This window comes from Oncorhynchus kisutch, unplaced genomic scaffold, assembly GCF_002021735.2.
Source record: "Oncorhynchus kisutch isolate 150728-3 unplaced genomic scaffold, Okis_V2 scaffold3981, whole genome shotgun sequence".
NCBI lineage: Eukaryota > Metazoa > Chordata > Actinopteri > Salmoniformes > Salmonidae > Oncorhynchus > Oncorhynchus kisutch.
This window is the reverse complement of record NW_022265926.1, coordinates 241898-261253: the sequence shown is the minus strand read 5'-3', so window position 1 is coordinate 261253 and position 19356 is coordinate 241898.

Sequence of the window (19356 nt, the reverse complement as noted above, 5' to 3'; positions counted from 1 at the left end):
ATGCTCTATAGTCTACATGGAATGCACGTCTGGATTCATGACATGTACTGTACTTGCCAAATAATATTTAGCTACAGTTTGAATGCAACACAAAACAAGGACGCCTCGTCTGTACATACATTTGAAGTTTCCTCTCTGTATTGGAAGGGATAAAGTTATTTGTATGAAGCTTACATCTGCTATCTTAGAGATCTAGTTATCATATTCGTTTGACTAGGGCTCTATAACGCTACGTTTAACCTGGCAGACCAATTCTAATATTTTTTCTCACCTAATTGGTCTTTGACCATCAGATCAGCTCTTTTGCCAATGATTGGACAAAATATCAGAATTGTGCTCCCTGTGTAACGCAGCCATAGCTACATTAGTAGTTTGGGTCCTGGATGCTGAAACAGCCTTCTAGCAGTGTGTATATCAGACAATATGCCACGGGTATGATGCAAAACTATTTGCAGTCATATTATGTGGTAAACAGTTTATAATGGCAATATGGCACCTCAGGGGTTTGTGGTATATAGCCAATGTATCACTGCTAAGGGCTGTGCCGTAAGAACAGACTTAGGTGTGGTATATTGGCCAAGATATAACAACTCCTCGGGCCTTATTGCTTAAGTATAGCATGTGTACACTGGAGGAGGGTTGAGGGTAGCAATCCTCTGTGAGATTATAATTGGTTAGATACCTCTCATCAACTTCCAGGTGCCTTGTGGCAAGTTCTATGTGATTCTATGCTGTGATTCTACAGTTCTCTGGTGACTAACTCTGCTGAGTGGGTTAATCCTACTGGAACAGGGCTAATGTGCTTGAATCGTAAATTCATGGTTCACAGTTCACATGTGCTCCCCAGAGGGTCATTACAATAGCAAGAAACCCCCCAAACCCAATCTGACCCTGTCCTCGTGATGGTTCCAAAGGCATGTCTTTAACCCTCTACAGACTAAAAAACCCTGTCTAATCTGGGGTTCTACTATCTATGTGGAATTGTTTTAAGAAGGTCACACCAAGGGTCATTTATCTATTTGATTTGACATTTTAAGACCCCTTGAAGTATAAATACAATATAAAAACAAATAGTTGATGAAAAAATGTATTTGGCCAAACTGCTCATGCAAACACATCGAATAACAGATTCACTACATGGAACAACAGATGGTCCCCCCCCCCAAAAAATGAAAGGAAGTTTGTTCCTGAAGTGTCTGCTAAGAGAAACATTTGTTGTGGTTTTAGCATTAGTCTCCATATATACCTCCATTCATTTTTCAACTGTTACCGGGGGACCTTCAGGCAGGTCTTGTGAGGCCTGTGGGGGTCCTAGAGCATAACAACCACATGTACGTGTTCACGAGAGTCTCACATCCTATTAGTGTGTAGCCCAAACTGTTGGGACGCTACAGACAGAAGTCGGCAGATCGTCTGTACCGACTTCAGACGAGTTCTAATACGTTTGTGGGGGTTGTAGAGCAAAACGGAGAACACCACCGTGTTCGTTAGAGCCTCATCTTTCCATAGAGGGGTCAGGCCAAACTCTTCGGATGCTACAGACAGTTTTGTGGGAATATGTAAATGAATACTCCATTCAATCAGCATAAGCATATTTCCGGTTTGAGACCGATTTGATATGTAAATGAACTAATCCATTCAACAGCATAAGCATATTTCCGAAATGAGACCGATGTGGGGGTTTTCTGAATGACGGTATTGGGGAAGATCTCTGATTTGTGGCTTAACACCCAATACATCTGTATAGTAAAACCATACAATGTAACAACAAGACTTTTACACAAATGATTGTCGTTTCTTTTCAAATTCTGTGTTAACACCAAATGCTTTTACTTTTCAATAACAGGCTACGAAGATGGCCAACCGTTAATGGCATGTGCACACTATTTGACTTACCTTTTCAAAAGCAAACACGTCTGTCGTAAATAAACAAGTTTAGAAGTGCAATACATTGTATCTTAACCTACATCTGACGGTAATAGATGAATGTGTCAACTTTTAATTGACCTAACGGTCCCTATCAAATGGACAAAAAAATAAATAAACCACTGACGTTAGTCAGATTTGGTCTGGTTCTAGTGGGAGAATAACGTATAAACTAATAGTTTTATTGTGAGAATAAGGAGTAAGCGTGACTATATGGTAATGTATAATGTCATGTACATACCTAAGTCAATAGTGAATGCGATAGCAATCGTGCAAAAACGGTGAGTAATATCCCTTTTGATTGGCAGAGTGGCAACCCTGTTTAGAAGCACCTGCTGCTCATCAGTTGCTCACCTGTGTTCCCTATAAATGCTGTTTTGAATGGAAAAGGTTTCTACCTACACACTGAAGAAGGCTGCAAAGCAGTCTGTGTATGTGAACACTGAGGCAGTGAAAATAATAATAACAATTAAGTAAGCTTTAAGCGACATGTTTTGAATGCGGACCCATTACACATTTTTACTTATCTGATTTTACGGGTTTTCACGCACCAACCAAACTTATGTGAGAGCCTGACGGTCCCTTTTGATAGGCCACACAAGTTTCAGCTTTAATCATTCCAAGTGTTCAATAGATATTTCAATAGATATTTATTTCTCCAAATGTCCTTCCAGCTTTAGACTGAAACGTCTGAAGTAATTAATAAACAGAGTGCAATAAATACTGGTAATAACCCGTATATTGATAAGCACATCCTCGTCTATCATTTGAACATGCTTAAAATAACCTGATAATGTTCTGAAACCTATTGGCTGTTTATCTGTTCCACTGAGGATATGACACATTTTCGAAGCAAAGTTGTTTTGTTAAAAGGTAAAGGCCAACACGGTTTAAAACCTTTTAAAATAGCCGCATTTATTAAAGGCTGGAATCAATCCCTCGCGGGAATATCGCAGATAATCTGCAATGAAATGTAAATGCAATTTCCGATTGAACCGATATAGACAGCGTTTACAGTTAATGCCGTCTCAACTCATTCCTGTTACATTTCAATCCAGCTCTAACGCGGATCTTCCGCGATTTCGACGATACAGATTGAATCCTGCCCCAAACAGCAGAAATACGTAGGCTACAATCACTCCTGCAGTGCAGAAAGTCTGTCATTAAACTTCCTGCAAGGATGCAAAAGTGAACCTCATTTGGTGCCATTCCAAATACCCCACACCAAGCCACCCAATTAGACTTGTTTTCTCTCTCTCTCCGCACCTGCTGTCTCTAACTCTAATGATCGGCTATGAAAAGCCAACTGACATTTATTCCTGAGGTGCTGACCTGTTGCACCCTCTACAACCACTGTGATTATTATTATCTGACCCTGCTGGTCATCTATGAACGTGTTGAACATCTTGGCCATGTACTGACCACCGCACACTGCTCTTGATAGTATCACTGATATTTAATAAGCTTACGTATCAGCCTCACGGCCTTCGTCAGAGCTTTTGTGAATTTTAAAATTAGGGTTAGGGTTAAAAAGTCACAAAAGCTCTGACGTAGGCCGTGAGGCCGATACGTAAGCTTATTAAATATCAGTGATACTATCAAGAGCAGTGTGCGGTTTCCTTTTCCCTTCATCTTGTTCAACTGTTGCCATGCACCAGCAAATAAGATTGCTCAGATGTGCGAGTGCCTTCTGAATTTAGTACAGCACTTTGTGACAGCCCCCCCCCCCCCCCCCCCCCCCCCCCCCCATTTAACATCATGAAAGGTAAACATAGGATATTCTGGAGATTTTATACACGACCATTCATGAATTTCAATCCATAGTTCACTAGGATGGGGGCACGAAAAAAAAATTAGATTCTAATGCAGAGGAACATAAAACACAAGGCATTTTGTCAAAATTGAATCTTTTGGGCAAGAAATCATTAACGGGATAAATGGAAGAACATATTTTAAAATGAGTTTCTTTAACTTTTGGGATAACCGGACAATTAAGGTAAAAGATAGTCGCTTTTGACTATAGCATATAGGGTTGGTCACTTCCATAGCAATATATTGAATTATAATCACCAAAAATGACTTCATTAACTGACAATCGTACTATTCTTTGCATTTTTTTTTATCCAAAAGATTCAAGTCATTATTTGCAGACTTGGAAAACAGAGAACAACCTCAAATAACAAAGTGTTCATAATAAGTCCAAGTAAAGAAAGTGGAATTGCTTTGCAAACCTTCATATATTCTCTCTGAGTAATATTAACCTGAAATTGCCCAATGAACTGATCAAACGGCAAAATCTCCTAATTAGACTACAATCGCGCCATTTAAAAGGTGAAAGGGGCGTGTTTTCACTCAAATGGACAACCAATAATCAAGACCGGACAATAATATAGTCGGCATCCTCCGGCCTTTAAATAGCCTACGGCTCACAAAATGTCAGTGATCGCATCGGAAGTTAGAGGTAACATCCATTTTCTATTTCTTCAATCTGACATATTGCAGGACGTCATGACGAACGTTCCGACGCCAACTGGTTTGGAGAGCGCGGTGGCAGAGAGAGCAACTCTTCCACGTCGCCATTCAAGCGTTTGTCGGAACTTATTTGGACCCGTCGACCATAATGCTCTGAACCGCGAGTTGAAGGCGAAGCTGAAGGAAATATCTGAACGAGACCAGCGTCGATGGAATTTCCCACTTCGAGACAGACGCACCGATTCCCGGGATTTATGAATGGGAAGGAATGTCAGCGGAGGTCGATGCCTGCCTTCTACCAGGTGTCGGAAGTTGGCGGACGCAGGTAAGGCAAGCCCTAGCCTTTTTCTGACCAATCAGTCTCACTGAGCTCAGTGGCGACTTTAGTATGTAAATCTTGGTGGTGCGAACTCCATATTTTTCTTATGCATACCAGCAAAGCCACAATACATTAATTGCACTAACCACGACAAGCGTTCCCACAAACTGTTAGGGCCTACATATAGTTTATCCCAGTAGAGTTCTTTCCAGCACAATGGATCGAATGAAGCCTCTTACAATTAGGTGCCATTTCTCGAACGGGTGTAGGCTACATGTGCACCACCAAGTCAGAACAGGAGGTGAAAATAGACCAAATGATTAGGTTGAAGCATATGTGCTACGATCAGCTTGATACACAACATACACGTAGTATTACTTTATCTACAGTATACATTTCTCCCTGGCATATTACATGATTGATGCAGCACCATACAATGTTTTTTGACTCACCTTGTGATCTGATCACGTAACAGGAAGATTCCGTGGTGGTCCTTTGTGGCATTTTGTTAGTCTGTGGCCTTCTCTAGCTTTATGGTAAACACACCACTCCATTGAATAGCAGGCTAGTGGTTGCTTTGCAGTGCTTGCAGTTAGCCACTGATTCCTTCCAAACGACAATTGTTGAATTTTGTTATTTCCAACTTGTGTGATCTTTATAGCCGATGAGCACCAATATGTTACATTTTACTTATCTTCATATGACAAGGATTAAAATGCATTGGTTTGCTTTAATGATGCCCGCTAGTTAAAATGCATTGGTTTGCTTTAATGATGCCCGCTAGTTAAAATGCATTGGTTTGCTTTAATGATGCCCGCTAGTTAAAATGCATTGGTTTGATTTAAAATGATGCCCGCTAGTTAAAATGCCTTGGTTTGATTTAATGATGCCCGCTAGTTAAAATGCATTGGTTTGCTTTAATGATGCCCGCTAGTTAAAAATGCATTGGTTGCTTAATGATGCCCGCTAGTTAAAATGCATTGGTTTGCTTTAATGATGCCCGCTATTAAAATGCATTGGTTTGATTTAATGATTGCCCGCTAGTTAAAATGCATTGGTTTGATTTAATGATGCCCGCTAGTTAAAATGCATTGGTTTGCTTTAATGATGCCCGCTAGTTAAAATGCATTGGTTGATTTAATGATGCCCGCTAGTTAAAATGCATTGGTTTGCTTTAATGATGCCCGCTAGTTAAAATGCATTGGTTTGATTTAATGATGCCCGCTAGTTAAAAATGCATTGGTTTGATTTAATGATGCCCGCTAGTTAAAATGCATTGGTTTGATTTAATGATGCCCGCTAGTTAAAATGTTGACCTGTTCAGTCCAAGCTGGCTGTACATATAATTTGACATTGAGCCTTTTTTTTTTTTTTTGAAGGCCACTTAATAATATTACATGACAGACCCAAACAGCTGAAATGTGTCAATCCTTACTAAGGATTTAATCTGGACTATGTACTGTCCCCATGAGTGACAGAACACTGAGCCAGTCATGGCACAATGTTCCTATTTGCTGCTTGCTTGCCGCACCACCACAAGGCACTGAGAGCTGAAAGGCATGTATTTTGGAGCTGCCTTAAGAAAACAAACCTTGTTCGTATGGGCTTTAAATCAGTATTTTTGTTACGTTTGCAAACTGACACTAATTAGCCAAAATAACAGGAAGCCCCAATTTATTTTCTGCTAGAAATGTAGAGACCTTAGGTTGTGGATGCTATACTGACCCAGCTTTGCTGGAACATGCTTGAAAGTTATTTTCTTAGCTAAACCCACCGTTTTTAAAGAAATGATATATATTAATAAACCACGAGGCCAGGTCTACAGGTAGACCAGAAGCCACATCCTTTTTAATTGGCAGATGAGGGGCAACCCTTGATTAGAAGCACCTGCTGCTCACCTGTTCCCTATGCTGTTTGAATGAAAATGATGAAATACCCACACACTGAAGGCTAAAGCAGAAACGTCTGTGTACGCAGCGACTATACGAAATGAAGTGAACGTTTAAGCAACTACTTTATGAATGCGGGCCATCACATTTTATCACACCTCTAAATTACGGGTTTTACGCACCAACTTAACCTCTAGGCGAGTCCGGATGTTCCTCTTTAGAAAAGCCACGACTTTTTTCCCCCGCTTGATTATGTTTTCAATAGATTCTCCAAATTGTCCTACAGTTTGGATATGCAGAAACGCTTAAAGTAATAACCAGTATGTCATTGGAACAGGCTTCAAATAACGGCATATGTTCTGAAACCTATTAGCTGTACCTGTTCCACTGAGGATCAGGGCACATTTTCAAAATTTGTGTTTAGAAAGGTGTAGGTCTACACGGTATAAAGCCTATTAAAAATATACACCTGTTTAGGGCTAGATTGAATTGTATCGCAGGAAGATCGGCCTTAAAATGTAAAGGTAATTTCCGATTGATCCGACTCCAGGGTTTACCGTGAACGCAGTCTCCGCTCATTGCCTTGTCAACTGTGACGATGCCTAGAACATTTGATTTGGATGTGTGGTATGAAAAATGGACGACGTAACATATTCTGAAATTGGAGGTTTGAATTTATCAAGCCTAAAAAAGCCTTATTTGAATGATGAGTTAATGGATCTAGGGTCAGTAATGCGCAAGGCTGAGTACCTATTGTTAGTGTAACACTGGGAATACAAGAGAATAGTGTATGAATTAAAAAAATGGCTTGTTAAGACTGCCTTTTTTATTTTGATGGCGAACTGAACCAAGAACCGCAGAACATGTTGTGTAGTCATTGGTGTGTAAAATATCGACTCGTGATGAAATAAACACACAGATAACCAGCTACTAAAGTGTTTCAGATTTGTTTTGGTTAAGACATTCTTGAGTTTAATAGCATTTATAAAAAATGTTTTTATTGATAAACATGACCTTTCTATACGCAACATCTGCCCTGGCCGACTCGGCAAGTAGAGCTCCTTGGGAGTTATAGGAAACACTCAAAGATATTGGTTATGCTAAGTATTACAAACTGTATCAGACATGCGTGTGTTCTGGACTATTCAGCAGGAGTTTTGGGTGCCAGAGGTATTTTAAAAAACGAACGTGTTCATAACCGAGCAGTACGTTACTTTTTAGGTCCACGTTTGCACCTATACTTGGAATAACTCGGGACATGGGCTGGGAACCAGGTGAGATGGATGACGTCTATGGTGACACTTTGGAATAGACTGTTGGCTTTGCCAGAATAGTTAGCAGTTTCAGTGGCATCTATCCATAGGGGGCGCCTGGGCAACTGAAATGTCTGACTGAACATCTGCACGAATCTAATTTAAGGGAGACATGGATATTATTAAACAACTGATGCAATATGAAGACGATGGGTGGAAGAGATTAATCATGAGCCTGTTTTGAGTTAAGGGGTGAATTCGTAAGATATTATGTCTGACCTTTCTAAAGTAAGATCGCATGTGCCCCGATCAGGGATATTGCCTCTGCGTAGTGAAACACTTCGGTATTGTGGTGAAGAGGAAAGACGATTTAACTATTGTGACCTTGAAGAAATGCCGGATCAAATTAGTTTAATTCTCGATTGCCCTTTTCTACCATGATATGAAGGTTCTCTTATTCCAGAAACCACACCAGATATGCACTATGTGGCTGAGTGAGAGGAATTTGTGTTTTGTCCCTTGTATTTCCGTTTGAGGAATATTTAAATAAAGCCTGGAATAAAAGGGCTACCTGTAATTAAATTGTACTATATTAGCGTGGTGTGTATAGGCTTGTCTGTTATGAGTACTTTGTGCCAGACTGCAATCTAGTAACTCATGTTGTTTTTCTGTGTTTACTGCTCCAGGGTTGTAATTATTGTTTGCTTAATCTTATTTACTATGTATTGATTTGTTATTTTTCACTGTGCTGCGCAATGCAGAGAATGCCGGAATAATGAATTTATTTGCCATAGTGAATTATTGTTTGTCAATTAATCCCATAAGAGGTGGGATGACGGTTTGACACAAATACAATTTAATTCCAGTCAACGCCGTTATTCCGCGATTCAACGATCGATTGAATCCAGCCCTAAACCGCAGAAATCCGTAGGCTACAATCCATCCTGCAGTGCAGAAAGGTTAAATAATTAAACCCCCTGCAAGTATGCAAAAGTTAACCTCATTTGGCGCCATTCCTAAACATTTTTAAAGTTTCCTGTACACCAAGTCAGAACCATAGGATAAAGGGGGCGTAAAAACAGACAATGAAAGTTCTTAAAATCTGACAGTTCCATAAAATAGGGTAATATGGGAGGAGGGGAGGGACCAAATTGTTAGGGTAGTCACATGGCCTACTAACGGCTTACTGACCCTGGCATATTACATCGATTACATCATTTATGCAGCATACAATACATTTTTGGACAGGAAGATGGCACAGTGGGCTAATTGTCATGTGACTTTGTCAGTCTGGCCTTCTCTGGATTTATGGTGCTTTCTAGATCACTGGGAACTTGGGGGTTTGAAACGAGGTTGAATCGTCATCACTCTAGACTTGGAACTCGGAGTTAGATTTTGAATGCTCATCCATTTACCCAGTCTGCACTCTTTCCCCCCCCCCCAAATGTTGTTACTGTGAATGTTTATCCTTAAGCTTGGATAAGAGCCTTAAACCCAGACTTGGACCCCACACCCTCCACCAACTAGCTGGCAGTGGAGGTCAACCTTTTTTAGGGATTGTTTTGCAACTCCGCCTCTGACTCCTTCCAAACCACTCATTGTTGAAATTGCATTTTCCAACTTGTGTAATGTTTATGGTCGATGCCCTTGAGGCGTTCTTGGATTGGAATGTCTAATGTAACTATGCACATTGGCGGCAGCACCGAGGGGGCATGAACTTTCTAGCGCTCCCTGTCGTTTATTTTTCTTAAGACGGTGAGGCTCCGCTGCCCCACCTGCCCTGAATGACTAGTTGTCACTAACACAAACTCTTTAATGGGAAACTTGTTTTAATGACTTGCCGACTACATATGTGATCTTGTATTATTACTAGTATGAATTGAAGGCTAACCGTTCTGCACTTCTTCCCTGCAGATTTGTTCCCGAGGAGAAGATCAATGTCTGAGATGACTAGCCCCAGCACAATTCTTCTCTCAATTCCCCTTGAAGAAACGAGGGAACCTTTCGATTAACCACGCTGACAAATGCTACCATCTGCTATCCATCTGCCGCTTCTGCAGTTAATATTTTCCATCTCGGGCCAAAAGATGGAGTAACCCTCTCAAATAAGCAACATATGTTTATGCCAAAGTAACAATGTATTTAAAAAGAATAATTCAATTAACTTGTGTTAATTTATTACGTGTGATTGTTTGAAATGGCATCTGTGAAAGACAATTTTGGTGACTTTCTGCTCACTTAATTGCATTAGTGAGCCCTCAAATGATACTTAAGCTTAATTTGCTACATAGGTTATCTGCCTTTTTCAATTATTTTCCATTGGACAAAAGATGTAACCCACATGATGGCCTAGGTTTTTTGCCAAAGTAACAATGTTTTTAAATTATTTGATTTCAACTAATTTATGTTTTAATTCAATTTAAGTTTTCTGCGATTGTTTAAATGGTAGCTGGGGAAACTATTAAAACAATGTAGTTTACATTTGGACTTCTCATTTTATTGTATTAGTGAGCCCTCAAATGGCTAACGAGATGAACAGGGACACTACCTGCCCATGACCACCCCTCACACACAATAGAGAAACAAGAGCAGCAGTCGTTCCATTTGACAGCACTTGAAGAGTGCCTCAACAAATTGTAAAAGTAGACCTATAGACTAGCCCTACACTGAATCATTTATGAGATCTGCCTCATTATGGCTCGTTGGTAGATATACTAATCCCACGAGCTTTAAATTTACTGCTCATTATTCCGCACGGAGATGCAGATGCTATTACCCTCGCTGTCGATATGCAAATCAACTCATCCATTCTACAGCATGTAAGCATATTTCCGATGGAGACCAATGTGGGGGGTTTCCGATTGACTAGCCCTTAACAGGGATTTGGGGAAGATCTGATTTGTGCCTTAACACCTAAAACAGCTGTAGTAATACACCAAACAATATAACAAGTAATCAAGATTACACATGATTGGCGTTTCTTTTCAAATTCTGTAACTCCAAGTGCTTTCGCTTTCCATATCAGGCTATGAAGATGGCCAACCGTTAAGTCAGTGTGCCCCTGCCATTATCTTCTATAAAGCAAATACGCCAGGTGTGTAAAATAAACACGTTTAGAAGTGCAATACATTGCATCTTAACCTACGTCTGCCTGTATAGAGTAACGTCAGCTTTAAATTGACCTATCAAATAGACTAATGAATACATGTGTGGTTTATGTATCAGATTTGGTCTGGTTCTAGTAGAAGTATAACCTAATAGTTGTATTGAGAGTAAGTAACTGGGACTATGGAAATGTATTTAAATATGAATGCGATAACAATTGTGCAAAAAACCGTGAGTAATATGACCGAATAGATCCATGAGCGATGCGCGCATATACATTACGCAGTAGGAGGATGGGAGATTTGCAGGACAATTTAAGGTTCGCACGTCTCAAGGATTGGCCATAGAGCAGGAAATGATTTAAATATAGATATCAAGTAAAGAAATCTCTTTATACACCAAGTCTTTAGATGTTTAATGAAAAACAAATCAACTAGTGTAGTACACAGTAGTGGTATTATATGGTTGACTATATTCATTCTCAACGCATTTCATTTTTCATTTTGGTTCCATATTTAATGGAGTTGACAATATTATAGTCTGTACCTGCAGTAGTGTAGACTGAATTCATCCCGGACTAGTGCACTTTCCTCCCGTAACAGATGGTCTATATCGTGTCGCCCCAAGGCATCCAACTTTACCATCAATGTTTCATAAAATCTGTCCCAAGGGCTTGTCATTGCCCACCCACTGATAGAATTCCCTTCGTGATGTAACTTTGTTCCCTCTCCTTTGTCCAGTGAGTGATACAGTGACAGTTGATCTGCCTGTAGGAGAGACTATATGACACACCACACGTGGACAAGCAGCTTTAATTGGCAATAGTTTGGTCTGCACTGTAACGGACGTTTATTATAATGGAATCGAAAGACCATCTAGGTACTAATACTGTCTTGGCCAGTTTGATCAATGAACTGTCTCTTAGGACCAATATGGGTGGTGGTACGGAAGAAATTTCTAACATGGTGTAACAGTGTTCCCTTTCCCCTTGTCCTACTGGTGCCAGTGAAGTCCATGTTCCCCCCTCGTCCTGTTGCCCAGTGTCCCCCTCGTCCAGCTGAGAGTAGCAACAGCAGGCACATCACATAGTGTTTACAGTCCAGTCATTAACAGTCCATGACAAACACAAACCACTCCTACCTTTGCTCCAGTGATCACTCCAGTACATCCCCGCATCGTGGGCATCGTCTCTGCAGCGGTAGCGCCCCTATAGACACAGCACCCATAGTGCACAACATGACCTTTACCCCACATCCAGGTAAATCTACCCCAGAATCATTCACCAGTCACACTGCTGCTGATGACAGGTGTGAGGCATCTCCAAGAGCTTAGACCTACAGTACCAGTCACTCTGCTGCTGATGACAGGTGTGAGGCATCTCCAAGAGCTTAGACCTACAGTACCAGTCACTCTCCTGCTGATGACAGGTGTGAGGCATCTCCAAGAGCTTAGACCTACAGTACCAGTCACTCTGCTGCTGATGACAGGTGTGAGGCATCTCCAAGAGCTTAGACCTACAGTACCAGTCACTCTGCTGCTGATGACCTATATGCAAAGCATATATAGTTAGCCTTTTAATTTTTGCTCTGCATGCAAAAAGCTTCATGAGTTCTGTCGTCATAGTGAACCACATGCGCTCTGTAGAATGAAAGCTAGACGCAGGTGTAGGACGCCGCAGGGGTGGGGGGGCAGCAGCGGCGGCTCTGAGCTCAAGTTGCATCGCCCTACATTTGTTTAACAATTAGAAGGTAAATATACAAACATTGGGTGACCAATCACAATGAACAAAGAGCAGTCGGATCACATGCTAGCTATTTTCATATGATCTTCACTGCTTATGTATTCACGAGACCTGAATAAACTCACTGTCAGCACCCCTTTATCAATACACATTACTACCAACTATATCACACTGTCATCACCCCTTTATCAATACACATTACTACCAACTATATCACACTGTCCTGTCGGCACCCCTTTATCAATACACATTACTACCAACTATATCACACTGTCAGCACCCCTTTATCAATACATTACTACCAACTATATCACACTGTCAGCACCCCTTTATCAATACACATTACTACCAACTATATCACACTGTCAGCACCCTTTATCAATACACATTACTACCAACTATATCACACTGTCAGCACCCCTTTATCAATACACATTACTACCAACTATATCACACTGTCAGCACCCTTTATCAATACACATTACTACCAACTATATCACACTGTCAGCACCCCTTTAGCAATACACATTACTACCAACTATATCACATGCCTGTCGGCACCCCTTTATCAATACACATTACTACCAACTATATCACACTGTCAGCACCCTTTATCAATACACATTACTACCAACTATATCACACTGTCAGCACCCTTATCAATACACATACACATACAATTACCAATATCAACATACAATACACTGTCAGCAACACAATTAATAACATCAATACACATTACTACCAACTATATCACACTGTCAGCACCCCTTTATCAATACACATTACTACCAACTATATCACACTGTCAGCACCCCTTTATCAATACACATTACTACCAACTATATCACACTGTCAGCACCCTTTATCAATACACATTACTACCAACTATATCACACTGTCAGCACCCCTTTATCAATACACATTACTACCAACTATATCACACTGTCAGCACCCCTTATCAATACACATTACTACCACTATATCACACTGTCAGCACCCATTTATCAATACACATTACTACCAACTATATCACACTGTCAGCACACTTACTACCAACTATATCACACTGTCATCACACATTACTACCAACTATATCACACTGTCGGCACCCTTTATCAATACACATTACTACCAACTATATCACACTGTCATCACCCCTTAATACACATTACTACCAACTATATCACACTGTCAGCACTCCTTTATCAATACACATTACTACCAACTATCACACTGTCATCCCCTTTATCATACACATTACTACCAACTATATCACACTGTCATCACCCCTTTATCAATACACATTACTGCCAACTATATCACACTGTCAGCACCCCTTATATATACACATTACTACCAACTATATCACTGTCATCCCCCTTTATCAATACACATTACTACCAACTATATCACACTCAGCACACATTACTACCAACTATATCACACTGTCAGCACCCCTTAATACACATTACTACCAACTATATCACACTGTCATCCCCCCTTTATCAATACACATTACTACCAACTATATCACACTCAGCACACATTACTACCAACTATATCACACTGTCAGCACCCCTTAATACACATTACTACCAACTATATCACACTGTCAGCACACATTACTGCCAACTATATCACACTGTCAGCACTCCTTAATACACATTACTACCAACTATATCACACTGTCAGCACCCCTTAATACACATTACTACCAACTATATCACACTGTCAGCACACATTACTACCAACTATATCACACTGTCAGCACCCCTTAATACACATTATTACCAACTATATCACACTGTCAGCACCCTTTAGCAATACACATTACTACCAACTATATCACACTGTCAGCACCCCTTAGTACACATTACTACCAACTATATCACACTGTCAGCACACATTACTACCAACTATATCACACTGTCAGCACCCTTTATCAATACACATTACTACCAACTATATCACACTGTCAGCACCCCTTTATCAATACACATTACTACCAACTATATCACACTGTCAGCACCCTTTATCAATACACATTATTACCAACTATATCACACTGTCATCACCCCTTTATCAATACACATTACTACCAACTATATCACACTGTCAGCACTCATTTATCAATACACATTACTACCAACTATATCACACTGTCAGCACCCCTTAATACACATTACTACCAACTATATCACACTGTCAGCACCCCTTAATACACATTACTACCAACTATATCACACTGTCAGCACTCCTTTATCAATACACATTACTACCAACTATATCACACTGTCAGCACTCATTTATCAATACACATTACTACCAACTATATCACACTGTCAGCACACATTACTACTAACTATATCACACGTCAGCACCCCTTCATCAATATACATTACTACCAACTATATCACACTGTCAGCACACATTACTACCAACTATATCACACTGTCAGCACCCCTTAATACACATTACTACCAACTATATCACACTGTCATCCCCCTTTATCAATACACATTACTACCAACTATATCACACTGTCATCACCCCTTTATCAATACATATTACTACCAACTATATCACACTGTCAGCACCCCTTTATCAATACACATTACTACCAACTATATCACACTGTCAGCACCCTTTATCAATACACATTACTACCAACTATATCACACTGTCAGCACCCCTTATCAATACACATTACTACCAACTATATCACACTGTCAGCACCCCTTTATCAATACACAGTACTACCAACTATATCACACTGTCATCACCCCTTTATCAATACACATTACTACCAACTATATCACACTGTCATCACCCCTTAATACACAGTACTACCAACTATATCACACTGTCATCACACCCTTAATACACAGTACTACCAACTATATCACACTGTCATCAACCCCTTAATACACAGTACTACCAACTATATCACACTGTCATCACCCCTTAATACACATTACTACCAACTATATCACACTGTCATCACCCTTAATACACATTACTACCAACTATATCACACTGTCATCACCCCTTAATACACAGTACTACCAACTATATCACACTGTCATCACCCCTTAATACACATTACTACCAACTATATCACACTGTCATCACCCCTTAATACACATTACTACCAACTATATCACACTGTCATCACCCCTTAATACACATTACTACCAACTATATCACACTGTCATCACCCCTTAATACACATTACTACCAACTATATCACACTGTCATCACCCCTTAATACACATTACTACCAACTATATCACACTGTCATCACCCCTTAATACACATTACTACCAACTATATCACACTGTCATCACCCCTTAATACACATTACTACCAACTATATCACACTGTCATCACCCCTTAATACACAGTACTACCAACTATATCACACTGTCATCACCCCTTAATACACAGTACTACCAACTATATCACACTGTCATCACCCCTTAATACACAGTACTACCAACTATATCACACTGTCATCACCCCTTAATACACAGTACTACCAACTATATCACACTGTCATCACCCCTTAATACACAGTACTACCAACTATATCACACTGTCATCACCCCTTAATACACAGTACTACCAACTATATCACACTGTCATCACCCCTTAATACACAGTACTACCAACTATACACACTGTCATCACCCTTAATACACAGTACTACCAACTATATCACACTGTCATCACCCCTTAATACACAGTACTACCAACTATATCACACTGTCATCACCCCTTAATACACAGTACTACCAACTATATCACACTGTCATCACCCCTTAATACACAGTACTACCAACTATATCACACTGTCATCACCCCTTAATACACAGTACTACCAACTATATCACACTGTCATCACCCCTTAATACACAGTACTACCAACTATATCACACTGTCATCACCCCTTAATACACAGTACTACCAACTATATCCACACACACACACACACACACACACACACACACACACACACACACACACACACACACACACACACACACACACACACACACACACACACACACACACACACACACACACACACACACCTTGGAGACTGAACTGATCACACTTATCAATATAAAAATGGTTACTGATTGTCTAAATAAAACACAGCAGGAAAATGTCAGCAGTACTGAGAGAAACAGCTTGATCAACAGCCTATATAGCACTGAAGCCTTGGTGACAGGTTCATATGGTATTGGTGGTGGGCATCGTTCTACCATTACTGCAGATCTAACTACCAACTGAGGTTTGTTTCGCTGCCTGGGTTGTTTCTGCAGGTTTTGATAGCGGCTACTGACAGTCGATGGACCCGCGGATGAGGTGAAACGAGGAATGACGCAGGGCTGTGTGTGGAGGGCTCTCCCTCCAATCAGCGTTGAGTCCAGGTGCATCAACAGTCTGGGGGAAAAAAAGATGTGTAGGTGAATACAAAACAGGTTTCCTGATGCAATTCACGGTCAACACTCCAATCTTATGCCTCAAATTTTCTAAACTGCATCACTTTTCAACAGAGTATCTGGTAAATCTCTGGTTTCTACCAACCTGCATCACTTTAGCACTAGATCAAATGACCCCCCTTGGAATCGTAACATTAAGTTCTAATGGGCATTCTGTCAGGTCCGGTTTAAATAAATCACACTTTACCCACAAGTCTCTCTGCTGGGTTAGCTGGCTAGGATGCACCATGCAACACACTTTACCCACAAGGCTCTCTGCTGAGTTAGCTGGCTAGGATGCACCATGCAACACACTTTACCCACAAGGCTCTCTGCTGGGGTTAGCTGGCTAGGATGCACCATGCAACACACTTTACCCACAAGGCTCTCTGCTGGTTAGCTGGCTAGGATGTAGCATGCAACACACTTTACCCACAAGGCTCTCTGCTGGTTAGCTGGCTAGGATGCACCATGCAACACACTTTACCCACAAGGCTCTCCGCTGGGTTAGCTGGCTAGGATGTAGCATGCAACACACTCAGCCAGGTCAGTTCCAGTTTAGTGGCCTGGGTTCAGATATGAAATGACTGCAGGTTAGTTACAGTTTAGTGGCCTGGTTCAGAAATGAAATGACTGCAGGTTAGTTACAGTTTAGTGGCCTGGGTTCAGAAATGAAATGACTGCAGGTTAGTTACAGTTTAGTGGGCTGGGTTCAGAAATGAAATGACTGCAGGTCAGTTACAGTTTAGTGGGCTGGGTTCAGATATGAAATGAGTTACTTTTAGAATAGATCCTTGGTAATAACCATAAAACAATGTTACTGCCAGAGTACTTTTAGAATAGATCCTTGGTAATAACATAAACAATGTTACTGCCAGAGTTACTTTTAGAATAGATCCTTGGTAATAACATAAAACATGGCTGAATCAGAAGCGTGAGTGGGTCTTGACACACACACATTGATGTTAGATGTTGCATGAGGGATAAGGCTGACTGTTACGCTACCAGCCATGTAATTACATGACGTTACACAACCATAAACTAGCTGAAGGGGAGAGCAATGCAACACAGAGCAATTCATATCACCGCCTGTCAGTCGATAGAAAAACATCTAGCCGTCAAAGACTTTCCCAACCAGGTGAATCTGACTGACGTCCTGGCAGCTCTGCTCGGGTGTTCAACGAGAGAATCAGTCAAGTACACTACTGTAGAGGGGCATGTGGGGATTGGACAGCCTGTGTGTGCGCTCTGTGTGTACCTAATGTAGTCTCCACTGGGGTCAGTCCTCCGGCCAAAGCCTACAGGACAGTAGCAGTGGAAGAACTGCTGGAAGAAGGAGCTGCAGGAGAGCCACATCCAGCTGCCTGCGTTCACACTCCAGTCTGCATCCAGGAGCAGCTCCTCAAACACCTGAAATACATCCCATATAGAAATATAACGCTAATAAACCAGTCACCTGCCTGTCCAGAAGGGATACAGCTTTTGTCAAAATTGACTCTTCCTAGCAGGTAAGGAGAATTAGGTTAAGGTTAGGAGAATTAGGTTAAGGTTAGGAGAATTAGGTTAAGGTTAGGAAAAGGATAAGGGTTAGCTAAAATGCAAAACATTTAAACTTTCGACGTCAATTTGACAAAAGCTGTATCCCATCTAGATATGACCCAGTCACCTAGGACTAAACCAATGCTCAAACACAAAAGCGCACACACAGACAAACACACCCCTCCTCTACACATGTAACAAATAGAGATACAACATTATTAAAGTTAGACTACTTAACTGAAACAATAACAAAGCGGTCACCAATCCTCTTTTTTGGTAAAAAAAATAATAGAAAATGACAACTAGTTTGTATTGGACAAATTCAGGTAGGTCCCTCCCCGTTTGGTTCTGTTTGGTTCCTACTGAAGATACCCCAGTAATGAGCAGATAGAGAGAGATAGACTCTCAGATGAGGGTCTGGTTAGATGGTGAAAACTAACTCTCCTCTGGGAGTCTTTGGGTGTGCAGGTCTTTGCTGCATCCCTGCTCTAACACACAGCTAATCATCATCATCAAGGTCACCATGAGAAGCTGATTAGTAGAATCAGGTGTTAGATTGGACCAAGAGCAGAAAACACACCTCTCCAGGAGAAGGTTTCTACCTTGTCTCTAGGTGTCTACA